Source organism: Scyliorhinus torazame, chromosome 18 (genome assembly GCF_047496885.1).
Source record: "Scyliorhinus torazame isolate Kashiwa2021f chromosome 18, sScyTor2.1, whole genome shotgun sequence".
In the NCBI taxonomy this organism is placed as follows: Eukaryota; Metazoa; Chordata; class Chondrichthyes; order Carcharhiniformes; family Scyliorhinidae; genus Scyliorhinus; species Scyliorhinus torazame.
In genome coordinates this window covers 16,312,766-16,321,984 of record NC_092724.1, presented here as the reverse complement: position 1 = coordinate 16,321,984, position 9,219 = coordinate 16,312,766, and positions in this window count along the sequence as shown.

The window sequence follows — 9,219 nt, the reverse complement described above, 5'->3', positions numbered from 1 at the left end:
AACCGGGATCGAACCTGGGACCTCAGCGCATGAGGCAGCAGTGCTAACCACTGCGCCACCTCTTGGACCGCCTTCTTTGAGGCCATATACAGGATGATGGGAGTGAAGGTGGAGCTGTGCCCACTAGTGATGGTCTTTGGGGTGTCGGAACAGCCAGAATTGTTCAAGGGGAGAGGGGGCCCTTTGCCTCCCTGATCGTCCGCCTGAGAATCCGTCTCGGCTGGAGGTCAGCAGCGCCACCCAAGGCTGCGGACTGGCTGTCCGGCCTAGCGGAATTCCTCAAACTGGAAAAAATAACATTCTCCGTTTGAGGATCGGAGGAAGACTTCCACAACATGTGGAAGGGATTCACCAGCCTGTTCCCAAGACCTGTTCGTAATCGGCAACCAATAGTGAGGGGGGAGGCAAAAGAGGAAACTGGAACTGGTTGGGAGAAGGGTGGGGGTGCATGGAAGGGGGGGGGAGGAGGGGGGGGGGAATAACAACCAGGACGCAATGCAAACAAGGCAAGGGAACCAATGTCCACGAAGAATGCAGAGGTACGTCCAGGTGACCCCAAAGGCATGCCTGGAATGCTCTAATACCCGGAGGTGATGCACACAGCATAGTGACGGCACAGAGGGAGTGGCCGAGGTCGGGAGACCCCAAACCCAGGGCCCCAACAATATTACCTATACACCCGCTGTTTTTTTCCCCTCCTGGCCATTTACATAGGTCTCATAGTCTCTTCCTGCCGGGCGGCAGGTGGCGCAGTGGTTAGCACTGGGACTGCGGCGCTGAGGACCCGGGTTCGAATCCCTACCCTGGGTCACTGTACGCCTGAAGTTTGCACATTCTCCCCGTGTCTGCGTGGGTTTCACCCCCACAATCGAAAGATGTGCGGGTTAGGTGGATTGGCTATGCTAAATTGCCCCTTAATTGGGAAAAAAAAATAATTGGGTACTCTAAACTTATATTTTTTTTAAAAATCTCTTCCTGTACATATATTCGCACTTTGTAAAGTTATATTCGCACTTTGTAAAGTTATGTTACTTTTTTAATGTTCTCTGCAATGTAGCTATAAAATGTAAACCAATAAAAATAATTTTTTTCAAAAATTCTATTTTTACTTTCACTTGTCTCAGGTCTGGAACCTAATTCTCTGGCCGCTAGTTTCGTCATTTTGAATTTCCTGACTTTCAGGAGAAACTCTAACTGAAATTCCTTAGCTATTCCTTTAAACACCGTGACGGATAGAACCTTTAACTCCCCAAAAGTAATTTCCATCTGTTCTGGAAAGGCACTGGCATTAAACTTGGATATTTGTGTCAGCACTGTACACCAGGAAGCCTGAGCTGGGCTTTTAAAACGTGCATCTAGGGTTTAATTTACCTCCTAATTCCAAATACTCTTACATTCTGTGGATTAAAATCTAGATGTCAGCCCCCAATGTCTTTTCCTGCTTTTAAGAAGTCATTTTTACACAGTTCCATGTATGCTTGAGCAGCGGATGAAATTCCAGATTGATATTACTCACGCACAAGTCACATAATAACTCACTAGCTGTGTGGTTCCTTGTAAGGTCTGTTCGGCAGGCTTGTGTGATGTTGCTAATCCTATTTTTTTTTACCATCATTGGATCATGAGAAACACCATATCAGCCAGACCTAGAGACATCCAGTGCATCCTTATCTCCCACCGCGAAGATCTGGACTTTGCTGACAATCAGACATGCCCATTAACAGGAGAAGACTGACACATTAGTTAGCTTGGCGAGTAGGACTGGTCTACTAATACGTACCATCAAGACCCAGGTAATGACCATCAAGCCTTCTACACCAATAACTATAGGGAGTCTCATTCATAGGGACAGCACAGTGACTAGAACTGCTGCCTCACAGCACCAGGGTCCCGGGGTCATTTCCGGCCTCGGACAGCTGTCTGCATGGAGTTTGCACTTTGTCCCCGTGACTGCGTGGTTTTCCTCCGGGTTTCTCCCAGTCCAAAAATGTGCAGGTTAGATGGATTGGCCATGCTAAAGTCTCTCTTAATGCCCAAAATTTAGGTGTGGACATGGTGGAGGCAAGGGCTTAAGTAGGGTGTTCTTGGGTGCGGCATGTGGCGCAGTGGTTAGCACTGTGACTGCGGTGCTGAGGACCCATGTTCGAATCCCGGCTCTGGGTCACTGTCCGTGTGGCGTTTGCATGTTTTCCCCATGTCTGCGTGGGTTTCACCCCCACAACCCGAAGATGTGCAGGTTAGGTGGATTGGCCACGCTAAATTGCTGCTTAATTGGAGAAAAAAAAATAATTGGGTACTCTAAATTTATTTAAAAAAAGGTAGGGTGGTTCTTCCCAAGGGCTGGTGCAGACTCGATGGGCCGAATGGCCTCCTCCTGCACTGTAAATTCTATGATCAGCAACGGTAATAGAGGCAAGGACATCAAGGCAAGCTTTCGACTTCAATCCATCTGGAAGTCTAAGCAATGCAGCAAGATGACAAAGATTAGGCAACACAACAGCAATGTCAAATCTGATCTGCACAGATTTCTCCACAGGGTGGTGGCGGGGTCATAACGTCAGATGTGAGAAAAGTAGAGGCTTTCCACAATGGTGTCTAAGTAAAATCTGCTGCATCTGCCGGCCAAACAAGATCTCCAACTTAGACATGCGTGAAAAATCTGTGACAGCATAAGTGAGATCAAGAACCGGCAACTCTGTTGGCTTAGCCACGTATTCAGAGTGCCATCAGGGAGAAATAGCCAAAGCAGCCCCTTAGATGGACACCACCAGGGAATAGAAAGCCAAGTAAGCCAAAGACAACCTGGTGTAGACCTGTGATGGCCGAGCTGAGTGAGATGGGGCTCTCATGGTGCGAAGGCTAAAGATAAAGGTGAAGTAAGCTCATCACAGCCTTATGTCTCCCAAAGGATGAAGGGGATAAGTGAGTACAAGTCACATCATTGTGACACCGCTTGTGATTCCAGTCCCACTCTCTAACCTATCTTCCAAAATGGACACGAGCGAGTCACATACCTGGGCAACTAGGGATGGCCGAATAAATTGCTACTGATGTCCACACCTCGAGCATTACATTTTAAAAATGCTTCCTGCCCTTTTCCTGAAATAATCCCAGCTCTACACTCTCGTAATATTCAAACCCATTTCATCCAATCATAAACACGTTTTTTTCTCTTTATTTCTTTGCCGTTGCGATGGATAAGTGTGCGCAGTTACTGAGCTTTTCCATTCCGTACTGAAGCTGATTTGCAATATTAACCGCTTAAGAGGCCAAATGTTAACTTTTAAAACAAATTTAGAATACCCAATTCATTTTTTCCAATTAAGGGGCAATTTAGTGTGACCAATCCACCTACCCTGCACATCTTTGGGTTGTGGGGGCGAAACCCACGCAAACACAGGGAGAATGTGCAAACTCCACACGGACAGTGACCCAGAGCCGGGATCGAACCTGGGACCTCAGCGCCGTGAGGCCGCAGTGCTAATCCACTGCGCCACCGTGCTGCCCGACCAAATGTTAACTTGGCAGCACCACTGCCCATGTCACCAAAAAACATGAGCAACATTAAGGGGGACAGCATCACCCCCAGGCTCCCCTCTAAGTCCCGCACTTGGATGCGTATGCCATTTCTTCATCACCTATTCTATATTCTGGGACCCGATCCATACCCAACACCATTGTGGCAGCATCTGAACTGCAGCAAGTCATGGAGAAGACCGGACCCCCCAGCACAACTAGGAGCCAGTAACAAATACTGGCTGACATTCACTCAATCCCAGGCATAACCTGGAAGGGTTCAAGAGGGATGGTTGTTATCAAGGTACATACGAAAACCATTCTGTTTACGGATGAAGTTACCATGCAGAGGAGACACAAGAGGGGGCAAGGGAAAGGTCTTGGGGAGGACAACGGATGTATCAATGTAGGAGCAGGTTGGGAAGCAGATGATAAAGCTTTATACACTCTCCTGATTAAGTTTGAATTTTCTAATTTCTAGAATTTCTGACCTGAGAACTTTCCTAAAAGATATTTAAGATTAAAAAGCAGAGGGATATTTGAAAAATAAATCAAATTTAGGATAAATGCTTTTGTAATGGATTAAATCCACATGTATTTAAAAGTTATGGTAGAGTTAGCAGAAACACATAGATGTATACATTCTCCCCGTGACTGCGTGGGTTTCCTCCGGGTGCTCCGGTTTCCTCCCACAAGCCCCGAAAGGCCTGCTTTAGAGGAGTTGGAAATTCTGAATTCTCCCTCCGTGTACCCGAACAGGCGCTGGAATGTGGCGTCTAGGGGATTTTCGCAGTAGCTTAATTGCAGTGTTAATGTAAGCCTACTTGTGACAATAAAGATTATTATTATATCACAAGAGATAATAGTGCAGGGGGGGCTAGCTGACAGCTAATGTGATTCCTATATTTTAAAAGGAAGGCAGTGGTTAGCACTGCTGCCTCACAGCTCCAGGGTCCCGAGTTCAATTCCAGCCTCGGGTGACAGTCTGTGTGGAGTTTGTTGCCCTCTCCGTGTCTGTGTGGGTTTCCTCTGAGTGCTCTGGTTTCTTCCCACAGTCCAAAGATTGGGTAGCATGGTGGCACAGTGGTTAGCACTGCTGCCACACAGCACTGAGGTCCCAGGTTTGATCCCGGACCTGGGTCACTGTCCGTGTGAAGTTTGCACATTCTCCGTGTCTGCGTGGATCTCACCCCCACAACCCAAAATATGTGCAGGGTAGGTGGATTGGCCACACTAAATTGCCCTTAATTGGAAAAAGAATAATTGGATACTCTAAATTTATTTTTAAAAAGTCTAAAGATGTGCACGTTAGGTGGATTGGCCATGCTAAATTAGCCTTAGTGTCAAAAAGGTTGGGGTGAAGGTGTGGGCTTAAGTGGGGTGCTCTTTCCAGTGGCCAGTGCAGACTCGATGGGCTGAATGGTTTCCTTCTCCCCTGTCGGGATTCTATTCTAAGTTCAGGAAGCACAGAGCGGTAAGCCCAATATCGGTAGTCGGAAAAATAATAAAATCTTCACTCAAAGAACTGTAAATGATTAGGAATTCAAATATTGCGGTAGCTAGCACAATGACAATGAGGTCATGCTCGATCTACATCATTGAACTATTTAAAGTACCAGAAAATGAAGACTATAAATGCACAAAAAATGTGGATTTTGAAAGTTTGATTAGATCTTGGGTAATAATAATCAAATAATAATCTTTATTATTGTCACAAATAGGCTAACATTAACACTGCAATGAAGTTACCATGAAAAACCCCTAGTCACCACATTCCAGCGCCTGTTCAGGTACAGAGGGAGAATTCAGAATGTCCAATTCACCTAACAAGCACGTCCTTTGGGACGAAGCACCGGAGGAAACCCACGCAGACACGGGGAGAACGTGCAGACTTCGCTCAGTGACCCAAGCCGGGAATCGAACCTGGGACCCTGGCGCTGTGAAGCAACATTGCTACCCACTGTGCTACCGTGCCGCCCTGATGCCATATGGTAGACTCATGACGAAGGTCAGAACATGTGGAATCAGAGGATTTGTAGCAGGATTGTAAGCTACTTGTGAAACAGAAGACAAGAGTTTTAGGGGCCAACAAAAGCAGCTCATGCTTTCAAAAGGAGAGTAGTGCTGCTGGTCGCTCACCAGTTACGAAATGGCTTGGACTCGGGAATTGCAAACACATTTTCAAATTTTCTAGACATCGCCAACTGAGGCAAGTAGGAAATACAGAATAAAAATGTGACAAAAAACACCAGACATCACTAGTGCACTCGCAGAATGGACGTGTAATTGGTAAATGAACTCTGATCGAGGTAATTACAAGATGGTATAAAACATGTTTAAAGAGGAATAGCAGAGGTCACATGTTTCATGAATGATAAGAATCCAGACGGGGTGAAGTCAGCAAAGGGATCGCGCGGCAGGCATTCACAAATCACCAAATAGTGACACAGATCAACAAGGCGAGGTGACAGGGATGTAGTCCAAAGTTATTAGCCGAATCTTCCGAGGAGTGACCATCACTGTTGTATTGCAACTCTGCTCCTTTTTTTCTTACCGGAGACTGGAGCCCCACATTTCCCACCTGGGCCTCCAACCTGAGCCAGTGGAGGGATGTGGAGCGTAGCTTCCCCTGGAGTCCTTCAGGGCAGTGTCGGAGAGTTGAGGGGGAAAAAAAAAACCCTTTCCAACACCAGCTGTCATATTCTGGGATATTTAAATGTCCATGCCACATTGACAAGCTGCAGAGTGGATGTAAGTGTGTACGGCAAGTGGGTGAGGGGTAGGGAAGGTCAGGGGGTGGGGAGTAGTGGGGGCGGGGGGGTCAAGGGGCTTTGAGTGAGTCAGGGTGGAGGGGTTTGTTGGGGGTTAGCCAGGATGTGAGTGGGGGGGGGTGGTTATCAGGGCCATGGGGGTATTTGAGTTGTCAGCGGAAAGCCAAGGAGGTACAGGGTAATCAGGAGCTGGGAAGGCAGTTTAAGTTGGGGACATGTCTTACGAAGAAAGGTTGAGGGAGCTAGGACTTTTCTCACTGGAGCGAAGAAGGAAGAGAGGTGACTTGACAGAGGTGTACAAGGTGATGAGAGGCATGGATAGAGTGGATAGCCAGAGACTTTTCCCCAGGGCAGAAATGGCTGTCACGAGGGGACATAATTTTAAGATGATAGGAGGGGGGAGATGTCAGAGGTAGGTTCTTTACAGAGTGGTGGGTGTGTGGAATGCACTGCCAGCAGAGGTGGTGGAGTCAGTCATTCGGGACATTTAAGCGACTCTTGGACAGTCACATGGACAGCAGTAAATTGAAGGGGTGTAGGTTAGGTTGCTCTTAAATTTGGATAAATGGTCAGCACAACATCGTGGGCTGAAGGGCCTGAACTGTTCTATGTTCTAGTTGGGGACGGGTTGTTTGGGGGGGGTCAGGAGGGTAGTCACGGGGGGGCTGGGGGTCAGCAGTATAGTTACCCTTGAGTTAGAACTGGTTTCAATCCTTCTAACTTTTCTTGGGTAACTATTCTGCGAAGTAAGTTGGAACCATTTGAATTCTGTGACATTGGAGTTTCGGAGGCTGGAAGGTGCAGGGAAATCGTCTGATGGAAGTTGGACCTTCCCAGGCAATTCCTATGCAGTCCTTGCACAGGGACTTCGGAAAGATCCCCCAGATCATCTTCTGGGGTACAAAGCCCTGGAGAATGGGAGCTCAGGGCCTAGGTCTTAAATTAAGGGTTAATAAATAAATAAAGACTAATAAATCCAGTTGGCAAGTCAGGGGAAACTCCTGAACTCACTACAATCATATTTGCATTTAAGAGGAAATTGGAGAAGTAAATGAGAGAGAAGAGTAGGTTAAGCTGATAGTTACAAGAGGGGTGGGAGGAGGAGGCTCATGTGCAGTATAAATGCTGATAATAGTCTTGTTGGGCTGGAGAGCTTGGTTCTGCACTGCAGTCTTGGTCTATCTCGATCAGTAGTGTTTCACACTAGTTCTCTGTTGAGAGCCACATTCCTGAGCTGTGAACTGACCAAGAGGGCAAACCCAGGAACACTTCAATGTTCTGATACTTAGGCCTGCGCCCAGGTTTGCCCAGATAAGGAAGTACTGATTAAACCACCGTTAAGTAAGGGGCAGCACAGTGTTACCCAAGAAAAGCCCTGTTGCCTCACGGCGCCAAGGTCCCAGGTTCGATCCAGGTTCTGGGTCACTCCGTGTGGAGTTTGCACATTCTCCCCGTGTCTGCGTGGGTTTTGCCCCCACAACCCAAAGATTGGGCAGCACAAGTGGATAGCACTGTGGCTCCACAACTCCAGCATGCCAGGTTCGATTCCCCGCTGGGTCACTGTCTGTGCGGAGTCTGCACGTTCTCCCCGTGAGTTTCCTCCGGGTGCTCCGGTTTCCTCCCACAGTCCGAAGACGTGCAGGTTAGGTGGATTGGCCATGCTAAATTGCCCTTAGTGTCCAAAAAGGTAGGAGGGGTTATTGGGTTACGGGGATAGGGTGGAAGTGAGGGCTTAAATGGGACAGTGCAGACTCGATGGGCTGAATGGCCTCCGTTTGCGATGTATGTTCTATGTGCAGGCTAGGTGGATTGCCCATGCTAAATTGCCCCTTAATTGGAAAAAATGAATTGGAAAAAAAATGTATTTTTAAAAAACACCATCAAGTGGCACTCATGGTATTCTGTGCTTTGAAAGCAATTAACAATAGCCGCCCCTTCCCTTGTTCTCAGAATGCAGAGCAGGGTAGGGAGGGGGAATTCACACTGAATTCTGCTGCAACTAATTGTCCAGGACGACCCCCTCTTTAGGACATGAATGAAGGTTCAGGCACACACAGCAGCAGCTCTGCAGGACACGGGGAGGTTTTCACCACCAGACCATGAATAGTGCATACAAGAACATTGTGAAAGGACACCTTGCATTAATATAGCACCTTTCATTACCTCAAGCCCCCGCCAATTTGCAACCAATTAAGTACTTTATGAATGCACATTCTCCCCGTGTCAGCGTGGGTCTCACCTCCACAACTCAACAAAAAAAGATGCGCAGGGTAGGTTGATTGGCCACATTAAATTTCCCCTTAATTGGGGGAAAAAATAATTGGGTACTTAAAGTACTTCATGAACTGTAGTCAGTTTTAATGCAGGAAATACAGCTGCCCATTTGTGCACAGCAAGCTCCCACAGACAGCAATCTTATAATGGCCCTAACTTGTTGGTTGAGGGGAAAGTGTTGACATGGGAGAATGGTCTTGTTCTTCAAAACAGAGTCATGGTTTTTTTGAGGTCCACATGAGGCGTTGGGGGTCTCAGTTTAATGTCTGGTCTGAAAGACGGTGCCTCAGGCAGCGCAGCATTTCCTCAGTATTGTCCCCGGGATGTGAACCCAGATTTTGCGCCCAGGTCTCCGGAGTGGGAGAAGCCAGAGTGGCTGGCCAGAGCTGGACAATGGACACGCTGCCCTCTATACAATACCGAGCAACATGATGTGACAAATGGACGGAGGGAATGATTTTTACATCATCCCATCATCAAAGAGAACCCCCCCCCCCACACCAGTACCTTCTGGTGGAAATATTTTGTAAGCCAGACATTGCAAGAGCAAGCATCCTTTTGCACATATAAACCCCAGATAAGCCACTTTGAAACATTACCCTCTCAAGAATCAGTTTTGCGGTTTTTTTTTACTACAGTAACAAGCCAAGTACAGTAT